The sequence below is a fragment of the Felis catus genome, chromosome B4 (genome assembly GCF_018350175.1).
Source record: "Felis catus isolate Fca126 chromosome B4, F.catus_Fca126_mat1.0, whole genome shotgun sequence".
In the NCBI taxonomy this organism is placed as follows: Eukaryota; Metazoa; Chordata; class Mammalia; order Carnivora; family Felidae; genus Felis; species Felis catus.
In genome coordinates this window covers 74,952,715-74,965,398 of record NC_058374.1, presented here as the reverse complement: position 1 = coordinate 74,965,398, position 12,684 = coordinate 74,952,715, and the positions used below count along the sequence as shown (strand labels likewise).

General features: G+C 38.9%; 1 protein-coding gene and 1 pseudogene across 1 annotated transcript in view; one reads left to right on the top strand and one right to left on the bottom strand.

Annotated features, from left to right (window-relative positions):
• Positions 1 to 12,684, top strand: part of ASB8 (ankyrin repeat and SOCS box containing 8) — a 32,659-nt gene that overhangs the window by 11,037 nt on the left and 8,938 nt on the right. The gene's annotated exons all lie outside the window — the stretch shown is intronic.
• Positions 1 to 12,684, bottom strand: part of LOC123386864 — a 26,422-nt pseudogene extending 13,738 nt beyond the window's left edge.

Genomic DNA, 12,684 nt, shown 5'->3' with positions numbered 1-12,684 from the left:
TCAAGTTCTCTAATCTTTTCCTCTGTAGTCTATAATTTGCCATATTCCTCCTGTAAAATTAAACAACTTTTATTTATTTTTAAAAAATGTCTTTAGGGGCGCCTGGGTGGCTCAGTCGGCTAAGCATCCGACTTCAGCTCAGGTCACGACCTCGCATTTCGTGGCTTTGAGCCCCGTGTCGGGCTCTGTGCTGACAGCTCAGAGCCTGGAGCCTGTTTCAGATTCTGTGTCTCCCTCTCTCTCTGACCCTCCCCCGTTCATGCTCTATCTCTCTCTGTCTCAAAAATAAATAAACGTTAAAAAATGTCTTTAATATTTATTTAGTTTTGAGAGAGAGAGAGCAAGACAGAGACAAAGTGTGAGGGGGGGAGGGGCAGAGAGAGATTGAGAGAGCCACAGAATCCAAAGCAGGCTCCAGGCTCTGAGCTGTCAGCACAGAGCCTGATGCGGGGCTCAAACCCACAAACCATGAGATTGTGACCTGAGCCGAAGTCGGACTCTTAACCGACTGAGCCACCCAGATGCCCAAAATTTTAAAAATTTTAAATTTGATAATTATGATTTTGTTCAATATTACATTTGAAAATTTGCGTCACATTATCACGGTATTACTTGACTCACAGTAACATTTTACATATTTAAATTCAATAAACCACAAAATAAAACTATTTACTTAAACAGTATAATTCTCCTTTCATAGAAGTGGCTTTGTGTAACAAGTTTGATTTCAAACTGTCATTACCATTCCGCTCTTTGGCCCCCAATGTCCAGAAACAGGCACATTTCAACTCATTTCTGTAACGAATATTTTGTAACCAGCTCCCGAAGTTTGCCATTTCCTTTACCCTTGTAGAAATTCTTTAAAATGCATTAAACAGGGATACTATTTTTTGTCTGGTTAGATGGAATCCATAAGTGGACCCACTTTCTGGCATGTCCGCTATCAATTTCTCTGAAAACAAGGCCTTCAAAGCAGTGCCCAAACCCTTCTCTACAGTTGACCTTTAAGCCAACAAACACAATCCATAATGTTTGAAACATTTCTAGAAGGCAGCCTAAAGTCGCCTTTAGTTAGCTTGCTCCTTTTTCTATTCTAAAAAAAAAGAAGAATTTGTATAAGAATGCAAAAGAATGTATTTAACTTTATGAAATATTTCTAAGAATATCTACTGAATCTTAAACCTCGTTTCCACCGAACAGGTGAAAATTTGGGTGCTCAGAGAATGGTAGCACTTGAGATAAAGGCCTTAATTCGTTCATGTAGAGAACGTACTAGTTCTTGAAATTTCCATCAAAACCACTGGTGAAATTCTATAATGTGCATCCCTATTTCTTTTCCAAACAGGTATATTGTGAGGTCTGCCTTACACTCAGATGCACATCAATGCTTGCAGGCAATCCAGATATAAGTTTATTAAATGCCCCTGCCCCTTTCTTTTACATGGAGCCCATCTGTGAAAAATGTTCTCTTCACATTTCCCTTGGCCAGAAGCTAAAATATTTGAAAGTATTAAACAATTTTCTTCATAAATGATGATACTCCTTAACTTCCAAGTGTCCGATCCCTTATAACTGTAATTCTGTAATGCTCAGAATTAAGAACAATCTAATTTTCAGTATCAGGGCACTATATGTCATCAGCTTCACAGGAGTTGTCTGAGGAATCGTGAGGTTTGGCCCACGGAAGATGTCTGCGATCCGTCACTCAAAGATTCATCCATAGCTCTAAGTCATTCAGCTTGTTATTCTTCAGTAAGATTATTGCCTTCTTCAGAATATCTATGGCTTACAGATTTAATTTGAACACTCAATTTTTAACTTATTTGATTTACATTTTTATTACTTCTTACACTGAACTTATTTTTATTTGCGTTCTCATACTGTACATAAAATGTTTCATGATACCAATATTAGTATTAACAATAAAGTTACAGAATGTTTAGGATTCTTCACAGTTTGTTTTGTTATTAGGATATATTCCACCAAGGAAGGACAAAGTCTTGCATTCAAAGGTCATTTGAAAGAAATCTTTTGTGTGTGTGTGTGTGTGTGTTACCAATCACACACTTAGGTTTACTTAATTTGTTTTCAGTTTCAGGGATTGCCCTTTTTTCCCCCTCTTTTTGACTTAATTTACTTTTTGAATATGTAAAATAATTACATGATTCTAAAGTCAAAACTATATCAAAAGGTTTACTCAGAGGAGTCTCTCTTCTAATCCTACCCCTGATCCTGGTTCCCCATCTCCACCCACCTATAAGTAACCATTGTTATTCATTTCTGGATTATTCTTTAATGTCTAATTTTATATAAGAAGTAGCTATGACAAACATGGATGGAACTGGAGAGTGTGATGCTAAGTGAAATAAGCCATACAGAGAAAGACAGATACCATATGTGTTCACTCTTACGTGAATCCTGAGAAACTTAACAGGAACCCATGGGGGAGGGGAAGGAAAAAAAAAAAAAAAGAAAGGTTAGAGAGGGAGGGAGCCAAAGCATAAGAGACTCTTAAAAACTGAGAACAAACTGAGGGCTGATGGGGGGTGGGAGGGAAGGGTGGGTGGGTGATGGGTATTGAGGAGGGCACCTTTTGGGATGAGCACTGGGTGTTGTATGGAAACCAATTTGACAATAAATTTCATATATTAAAAAAAAAAAGTAGCTACGACATATACTGCTCTTCACCTTGCCTCACATAATGTATTGTGATGATCATTTCATAGCAATGCAAAGAAATATTCCATAGTCTGTATGACTATGTCTACTATGTACTATAATTTATTTACCTATTCAGTTCCTCTCTCTTAATGGCATTTGGGATATTTATAGTCTTTTGCCATTAAAAATAATGCCACAGTGAATAACCTTGTGCATGTATCATTCCAAATTTGTACAGGTGTACTTTTAGAATAGATTCCTAGAAAATGTGCTTGCTGGGTTAAAGGGTGAATGCATCTATTTGTAATTTTGCTAGATAGTACCAAATTCCCTTCCTTGAGGGCTAAATCATTCTACACTTTCAACGGTGGCATATCAGTGTGTCTCTTTCCCCTGTCCTTCGGCAACAGTGTGTTCTCAAACTTTTGGATTAGTGCCAACACGGTAAGAAATGCTACCTCAGTGTAATGTGATTTGCTTTTCTTTTTTTGAATGAGTGGAGTATGTTTTACTACTTTAAGGGACACTTGCATGAATTTGTTAGCTATGTTTGTGTCTTAGTATCTATGTATATGTGGAAAATACATGATTTATGTCTTTTTATTTCTAGGAGTTCTTTATATGTCAGATTAACTTTTTCCCATGGCTTAAGATGCAAATATTTTGTCCAGTGAAACCTTTGTCTTTGGCCTTACATGTGGTATTTGAGTCATGCAATTTTTAAAAAATATTTATGTAACAGAATTTATGTCTTTTATTGATTCCAGATTTTGAGACACAGAAATGCTTTCCTACTCATGTTTTCTTCTATTATTTTTAAGGTTTCCATTTTTGTTTGGTTTGGTTAACTAATCCACGTGGAGTTTATCTTACTGTGCAGTATAAGCTATGAATCCAATTTTACCTGTGTCCAAATGGTACCTGGATGTCTCAGCAGCATTTATCACAAAGTCCATTTCTTCATTGTTTTGCAATATCTTTATCATATATTAAATTCCTTTATTACTGGATTTCTATCATGTTTCAGTAGTGTATCTTTCTATTCATGTACCAGTTCTACACTTTTAATTATGAACGCTTCATTGTATTTCAAACGTCTGGTAGGACTGGCCCCTCCTCATTGCTGTTCTTTTCAGGGCTTTTTCCTGGCAAGTTTTGTTTATACAAAGATAAACTTGTTTATTTAAAAAGTTTCATATGAACTTAAGAATTGATTTATCTAACTAAAAAAAAAAACTTGTTAGAATTTTTATTGGAATTATATTAAATTTGCAAATTAAGGTATGTCTTTCATTTGTTAAAGTCTACTTTTGTGTTCGGGGGGAGTATTATAACGTTTCCCTCACTGGTTTTTACATATTTCTTATTAACTTTATTCCTAGGAATCTTGTAATTATGGCTGCTATTGCAAATGGGATGGGGAAGTTCTCTTCTACGTTATTGTCTCTCTCTCTCTCTCTCTTTGAGTTTATTTATTTACTTTGAGAAAGAGAGAAAGCTGGGAGGGGCAGAGAGAAGGAGAGAAAGAATCTCCCAAGCAGGCTCCATACTGCCAGCGTAAAGCCTGATGTGGGGCTCGAACACCGCACAAACCGCGAGATCAGGACCTGAGCTGAAATCTAGTCCGGCGCTTGACCCTCTGAGCCACCCAGGTGCCCCACTTCTACGTTATTTTCTACTGGTTCTTCCCTGTATGTATGATGCCTACCAACTTCTGTAAATTGCTCTTTTATCCTGCTACCTTACTGGATCATCTTTTTATTTACAGTAGTTCTCCCATTGCTTCGCTTTCATTTTCTGGACACACTGTCACATTATCTGCAATTCTCATACATCTAATTGTTTCCTCTGTATCAGTGCTGTGGCAAACACCTCCAACCCCATGTTAGATGTTATAGTAACAGTGGGCATCCTTGTTTTGTTTCAAACATGAGCAGAAATGCCTCCTGTGTTTTCCCATAAAAATAATAAGATGCTGGTAAGCAAGATGCTTTATGATATTAGGAAAAAACTCTTTTGTTCCTCTTTTCAAAATTAGTTTTATTAGAAATACACCTTGAATTTTCTCATATATTTTTCCAGAATCTATGGAGATGATCACAAGACCTTTCTTCTTATATATAATAATATTAATAAATGTATTAATGTATTTTTTAACATTGAAACATTTTTGCTTTCCTAAAACAATTTCCACTTGGTCATGACATATTGTGCTGTTTGATTCCATTTGCCAATATTTTTTTTTGCATTGATTGGTCTGTAGCTTTTTTTTTTTTTTTGGTCTGTAGCTTTATATTTTGTATAACCTTCATCAGATTTTGGTTTCAATGTTATATTTATTTCATTAAAGAATTTTTGAAGTGGTCCTTTTACTGTGCTTTGGAATGGAGTTGGGATTATAATTCTTTAAAGAATCCTATTTGAAACATCTTGGATACTTTTTAAGGAGATTTTAAAAAAAATATTCTATCCAGTATTTGAATTGTTTTCAGCAGATGGCTGAATCAATTCCTTCTTTTTCCGGGAGGAAAAAAAAAAAAAAAGTCCACCTTTCTTTACCTTACTTACCCCTAATCCTTTAAGGCTCTGTTCAGTTATAATCTTCTCTAAAAAGTCTTCTCTGGGCCCTCCAGGTTGTGCTAAATTGTCCCTTTTCTGGGCTTCTATTGGGTGGCATTTATTCTTGCATAGCTGCATAATACTGAAATAATTCATTAATATTATCATTATCTTCCATTAGTCAAAAGTTTCTTGTGGCAGGAGTCCTGTATTGCCTCCATTTAAAAAAAATTTTTTAATGTTTATTTAATTTTGAGAGAGAGACCAAGTGGGGGCGGGGCAGAGAAAGGGAGACATAGAATCCTAAGCAGGCTCCAGGCTCTGAGCTGTCAGCACAAAGCCTGATGTGGGGCTCAAAGTTGCAAACCACGAGATCATGACCTGAGTTGAAGTCCAACGCTTAACTGAGTGAGCCACCCAGGCTCCCCTTGCCTCCACTTTTTAATTTCCAGTGTCTAGTGCCAAACACACTGCCTGAAAGTTAGTAGGAGCCTTAATAAATATTTCATGAACTGACCTTTGATCAGATCCCCCCCAACACACACACACACACACACACACACCTGTTTCCTCTCAAGTTCCTACCTTTGTTAATGGCTTCTCAATTCACCTAGGAGCATACAGAAAAAATCTAAGAATCACTGTTGGCAAACTGTACCCTCTCATCTTCAGCTTGTAGTCAATCACTCAGCCCTATTAATTCTAACCTAAAGTATTTCAAATTCACTCTTCTCCCTTTATATGGCCACCACTCTAGTCCAAGTCCCCATCACTTCTTGCCTAGATCACTTAATTGCTATTTTTCCTATTTTAGTCTTTACTCTGACCCTTTTATAATCCATTCTTCATCAGAAACTCAAGGTAATCCTTTAAATACATAGACATGATTATGTCACTTGCATAAAACCTATCAATAGCTTCCTATTCTTTTGGGATAAAGTTTAGAACCCTTAGCATGTCCACCAAGACCCTGCCTGATTTGGAGCATCTGTTCCTTTTTGGCCTCAACTTGTGCCCTTGGTCTCCTTATCATTCTGGCTTCTTATTCTTCTTCCAATTCCGTAAGCTTTTTTGCTCTCACAGTCTTTAAATACTCCTGTCCATTTGCTGCAGTGCCCACTCCCTTCACCTCTGATCCATAGCTTTTATCTGGTTATATCCATTCATTTTCCAAGTCTGTGCTCAGGGAAGTTTTCCTTTACCTCCCAGTGTTATAGAGGCTCTCTATTGAATGACCATATTACCCTCCATACTTTCCCTTTATAGAACGTTGTCAAGGCATTTGGGTGATTCTTTATCTAATGTTTATTTCTGACACTAACTATAGTTTCCCTGGAGGCAGGGACCATGTTGATCTTATATTCAATTGTATCTTAAGAATCTAGGGGCGCCTGGGTGGCGCAGTCGGTTACGCATCCGACTTCAGCCAGGTCACGATCTCGCGGTCCGTGAGTTCGAGCCCCGCGTCAGGCTCTGGGCTGATGGCTCAGAGCCTGGAGCTTGTTTCCGATTCTGTGTCTCCCTCTCTCTCTGCCCCTCCCCCGTTCATGCTCTGTCTCTCTCTGTCCCAAAAATAAATAAACGTTGAAAAAAAAATTAAAAAAAAAAGAATCTATAATAAGGAACAGCACATTAATAGAATTTAATAAGTATTTATTGAATGAATGGTTGAATGGTGCATGAATGAACACAGAACTACTTGCTGAACGCTGAGCAAGAAGCCTGAAGGAACAAATTCTCTATTTCTCCTCTAGGGGGAGACCTACTCCTACTAGAAATAGCATGGACCTCAAGAGAGCACAAAATCATGAAGTTAACAGTTAGTAAGCTTCTTAAATCCCTGAAATTGATTCAGAGAATCCAATCATTCCTTGCTAGTAGAACTCTCCAGATCAGTTTGGACCACCCAGTGGTACCATAAGAGTGAGCATTTCCTGTGTTAATTTCCCTTCCTTAAACAATCTTAAAATCTCTCCTGCTAGTTGTCTATTCCAGTCTTGGTTTGCTAGGTGATTTAGCTGTAACTGATCACATTCTTGGAAAAATAATATCTATGTATATCTAATTTATATATTATCATTAACATTGTTATTTGTATTTTTACTGCATTCCCCCCTTCCAAATCCCTCAAGCGTTCTTTCTCTGTGAAGTCTCAAAATGTCTTAAAATTATTCTGATAGTGTAAAATATTGGTAACCTATAAGGCCAAAGTAATTTTCAAAAAGTAGTTATTTGTAAATTTCCCTGAGCCTTTGGGGAAAGTTAAAGGGAAAAAATAAAAGAACAGTGTGAATATTGGGAGCCTGTCTGCCTCTGAGCAGATTCTGAAAGAAGTCCTTGTTTAATCCTGATGACATGTCTTGGGAGACTACCCCTGCTGCACATTAATTCGGTTCTTTTCTCTGCTGAACTACTTTCTCTTGGACAAGGTTTAAGTGTATAAAAAGCTTCAGGAGGCTTATATTTCTCTGAACTTTTTTTTTCCTTTGCTCTATTTCCAAAGTTCCTTTTCAAATTTCTCTTTAAATGTAACTTCTGACATCTTTCTCGGGATCAAGCACCAGTACATAGAGGCATTCTACTATTCCTGTCTTTGGGAGGTCAGTTCACTTTAGTTCAATCCTGTTTACATTTATCCAATACCTACTGTCTGCTGTGGGGAAGGGAGCAGTGAGTGCAGGAAATCTACATCTGTGCCTTAGAGGCGTTTATGGTGCAACTGGGAGAACTAGACAAATACAAAATATTACAAAGATGACATAGATAAGAACCAACATTTATATAGCTTACAAAACCACCTTTCACAAATGTGATCTATGTTTTGTGAAATTAACTCTTGGGGTAAGTGTTGTTACTCTTGCCTGTACAGATGAGTAAACTGAGATTTAGGTAATGTAAATTGCTTAGACAAGCAAAGTAACTAGGACTACTGTCAGAACTGGAAACTTAGTCCCTATGGCATTTGCAGATTATGATGTCTCTAAAATAAGAGATATGCAATAAACAATAGCTCTCAAAACTGAAGAAATTCAAAGTAAAGAGAAAAACACTATTATATTAATGAAGCAACACTATTTTTCCTAACTAGTCTGACACTTAGATCTTATTTTTTCTTACCCTACTTTGTTAATTTTGACTGATCCCTTCTCTCTCCTTGGCTCTTAGGATATCACAAACTTCGTTTTGGTTCTCCTCCTCTTCCCCACCCCCTCCCCCACTTTGGTGACAAAAGCTCATTTGAAGAAATTACTTCTTACTTAAGTCACCTTTCTCTAGGAAGCATGTCAGGAAAACTTTGCATCAACATTAGCTGAGTGGCCCCTGAAGAAAGATGAGTCCTTTTCAGACAGAAGAGGAAGAGATAAGCTCTGGCCAGAAGCCAGAAAACTGTTGTGAAAGGCTTTAGGTTACCACTTACAGAAGCTGCAAGACAGAATTCCTCTCCCCCAGCACACTGTCACTCTAGAGGATAGCACTCAAAATCAGGAAAACGTTTGGAGCCAGCAGGTGAAGAGAGGAGTTTTTCACTCCAAGAAAAGGAGTTGCACAAAAGCCTGTGCCTGTTAGGTAGCCGCCAAACTCAAAAAGTAAGACACCCAGATCTGTAACCTGGGACACTTCAATGGCACCTACCCAGATACCGGACGCTAATACATGTTGAACAGCAATGGCATCAATCGTTACAAGCAAAACAGCATTATCAAATTTCTAGTTACGTTTATGCCAAGGTCTGAAAATAGGAACACTAGTTGTACTGTCAATCAACACCATCTAATGAACACTTCTTGAGAGCAGGACTGGAATTAGCAGGGAAGAGAAGACAACATAATGACCTAAAAGTCGTATGAGAGACACACAACACATTTAAAACAAGCAAAAAACAACTCATTTGTAATCAAAGCATGAAGATCACAAATAACAAACTAAAATGTATAGGGATGGAGCTGGAATGTTGAATGCAAAATTCACGGATGTGATCAAAATGCCATCTTGGTTTTTGGCTTTTACCATCTTTTAAAGATACGGGGAAGGGATAATCTTCCCCTGCAATTTTCCCTGAATGGAAAATTGGGCAGATTCCCTGACTTTTTGGTTCGTTCTTTGATAACTGACAATCCTTTAAGTAAGTCACTTTAAGTCAAGAAAGAGTCTTGATTTGGTATTTAGAATGTTTCCAGTCCAAGATGGCAATCAAATACTTCAGTCTTCATTCTAAGCACTAGTTTAAGACTTCTCCTCCCCCTTCCCCCACATAAGGCTTCTTGTGGCTGGTGGCTGCCTGCCTTCAGCTTTCTCCTTAACTTACCTCCCCCCCCACCCCAGCTAGCTGCTGTTTGACTTGCTGTGTACAAGTGGGAAGCAAGACAGCTCAGGGATATGACAGATCTGTACTACCTGGGTCAGGCAGATGATTTAAGTTGAAATTTTCCTGTAGGGTACTTTAAAGGTTCTTTGCAGATTGCTCTCATCAGAGACCTCTCACTCCAGTCTCTTTGGCCTAAATAGATGCAGATGGTTGCCTCTGACATCTTCTGTGTATTCTAGGATTCCTATGTTTGTTCACCTCTAACTTCTGGTCACTGGGTCTCTCCACACCTCTAGACAACCCTTTTTGAGTAAACCAAAGGCAACACCATGCTGACTGTCTTCTGTATGGCCCATATCTGGTCTTGGAAACATTCACACATTCGTCACTGCTATTGAATCTGGGAGTGCTGCAGATCCCACTGCAGCCACCTCCGTTTTGTGGCTACTGCCTTTAAATTTTAGGCAAGAGCTGGTGCAGGCCACTGTGTTTCACAACTGTGGGAAACAGGTGCCAAGCTCTCTGGTCCCACAGAAATCCCTCTCTGGGCTGGAGGACAAGGATGCAGCACCAGCACTATGTCTCCCTCTGGGTGGGAAGGGAGTGGGAACAAATTGAAGAAGCAAATTGTTCCTCAAGCAGAAACAAATTGTTCCTCAAGAAACATCTTCACAGACCCTTCCCCTCTACTATTCTTTTGACCTTACTCTGAAGTAGAACTGTTCTTCACCATTGACTTTGCACGTGAAAACTTTATTGAAATTATTATCCTGAATTGCAACTGACTGTTTGCAAATCTATATCCAACCCCTGAAAATAAGGGAATGTGTTTCTCCATCACTGTCTTCCCTGCACTGTGAGCCCTGAGCCTGGAACAACATAGGTGCCGGCAAATGTTTGATAAATGTATGAATGAATGGACCTGAAACTTCCTTTGGCTGTGCAGTGGATTCTCAGAAACATTATGAAATAATCTGCATAGATGGCCTATGCGAGTCTCCCTGGGAGACAAATAATTCTATATTTATAAGATGTTGGGAGTTTCGCAGAGTTTATACACCTCAAAATTTACCAGTGAAGAAATTTTGAGAAATGAGACAACACAGGGAAAAATTCATATTTTTCAAGGAAGAAATGGATAAATAAACACGAGATAGTTCAATTTTTAGAAAACTTATGGGATGTCAAATCAAAACTTCCCCCCAAACTGTGAGAAGTGTGGATATTATCTGAATGGCTTAACTAAAAACCCTAAAGCTGAACAAAACAACAAAGAAAAAAATGATTTAAAATAATTGGCGAAATGTTACTGTGTTAAATATAGATGATGGATAGGAGTTCATCATACTATTCTCTCCAGTTTTTTCAGTATGCTTGAACATTATATAATACCAATGACATTTAAAAATTGGAAGCTTGGAAACAGCACTGTCTTTACCTTGCTTTAGAAAGGAGGCAACAGAAGAAGCAAAAATGGAATGGAAACTATGTAGACTTTGGCATCCTATAATTAAGACTTCAAAGGTCCCATTAACATAGTAGTATTATGATAGTCATAAAACTGTACTCGTTTGATGAAAGTAAAAAATTTTGGAAGCAGGAACTTTTGCTTTGGAATTAAATAGATTCGGAATTATAGAAATGGAAGGATATTCAGAAATGATTTCAGCCAATGCTCTCACAATGAGAAAACGGATGCCCAATGAAATGGAATGAAATAACTATCAGTCTCAGAGCCAGGACAAAAGCTAGACCTTCTGTACTCTGGGTACAGGATGTACTCCACCATCCTGGGTAGTATATGACATTGAACAAAAGCAGCCTGCAGTCACCATTCCCTCAATAGGTCAGTTGTCTGAAGCTCATTCTCCACTTAGAGAAAGCTATGGATGGTGCCAAGCAGAGCATCACTTTACTGGATCTAGACACAGGGAGACTTAGCACACCTGGGCCCACTGCATGATGCAGTGGAATTTATTACACATCTGACTCTCACCTCATTAATTCCCCAGCTAAGTAGGATTCAAGGGGATTTGGGGGAGAATATACCATTGGGGTATTAATGTGAGTCACACAGTTCTAGACATAGGGATGGGAGTTTGAGAGGTACTAACTGAACCGAGGTTAGGTTTGACAACACATGTAGTGGCTTGATTTTTCTATGATCTTCCCTGCTGGTGGCCAGGAAGGGTTTAGGTTCACAGGATGAACTTCCCCATTTGTGATTAGCACCAACACAGGTATCTCTTGCCCTTGTGTTTGGAGATTTAACAGTCTCTAGAGCCCTAATACAAATTTCTGGTTTAGAAGCAATGGGCACAGAATCAAACTGTTTCCATTCACTGAATTTGATCAAATGCTTTAGAGCAGCTTGCGGGGGGGGGGGGGGGGGGGGGGCGGCTAGCCTCCTTCAAGCTTTCCTAAGTAAATCTATGAATTAAAAGCAATGTAGTTAATATGTAGCTACAGCTTCAAGTCAACTCCCCAGAACCCCTCCCAATCAGAGAGCTACCCCTAAACCCTTCTTCCATAGAGCTGTCAATGATCAAAGCAGCCTTTAATCCCGACCAAAGCAGCCCTTTCTTTAATCTAGAGTATAGAATTGGTGGCTTACAAGGCTGAATGTTGCCTGCTTTCAAAATGATTTTTTTTTTAATGTTGCCAATATTTGCAACTTGGAGGATTCACTTGTTTAAAACAACTGGGTATCAGCTTCTTTGGAAAAATTGAACAACCTCACCACAGCAGAGTGGCAGAAGGTGGGGGACACATTCCTGCATGGCAAAAATCTTTTGAGTTTGGAACGCAGGGGAGGCTCACTCCTCAGACAAGGCGTGAGATTCTCCAGTTCACCATCCCCTCATTGATGTTCATGAACTGTCTGGGCCCTGCTTTATTCTCAAACTGGTTGATGCTGCTGCTTAGAACAAGCTTTGGGGAGTAGGTGTTGGGCTGTTCTTGGTTAAACAGGCAGCCAGGTAGATCACAGCACTTAGAGTCAGCCTGTGCAGGCTGCTTCACTGTACCTGCACCACTACGTGCTGCTGGCTTCCAATGTTTATGCTTTTGCTTGGGAAGGACATCACTGAGACGCTGCAGCATCTCCCTGGCTGGGAAGGGTTACTGTCAGCGGGTACGTCGTTTTCAGTCTTCGACAT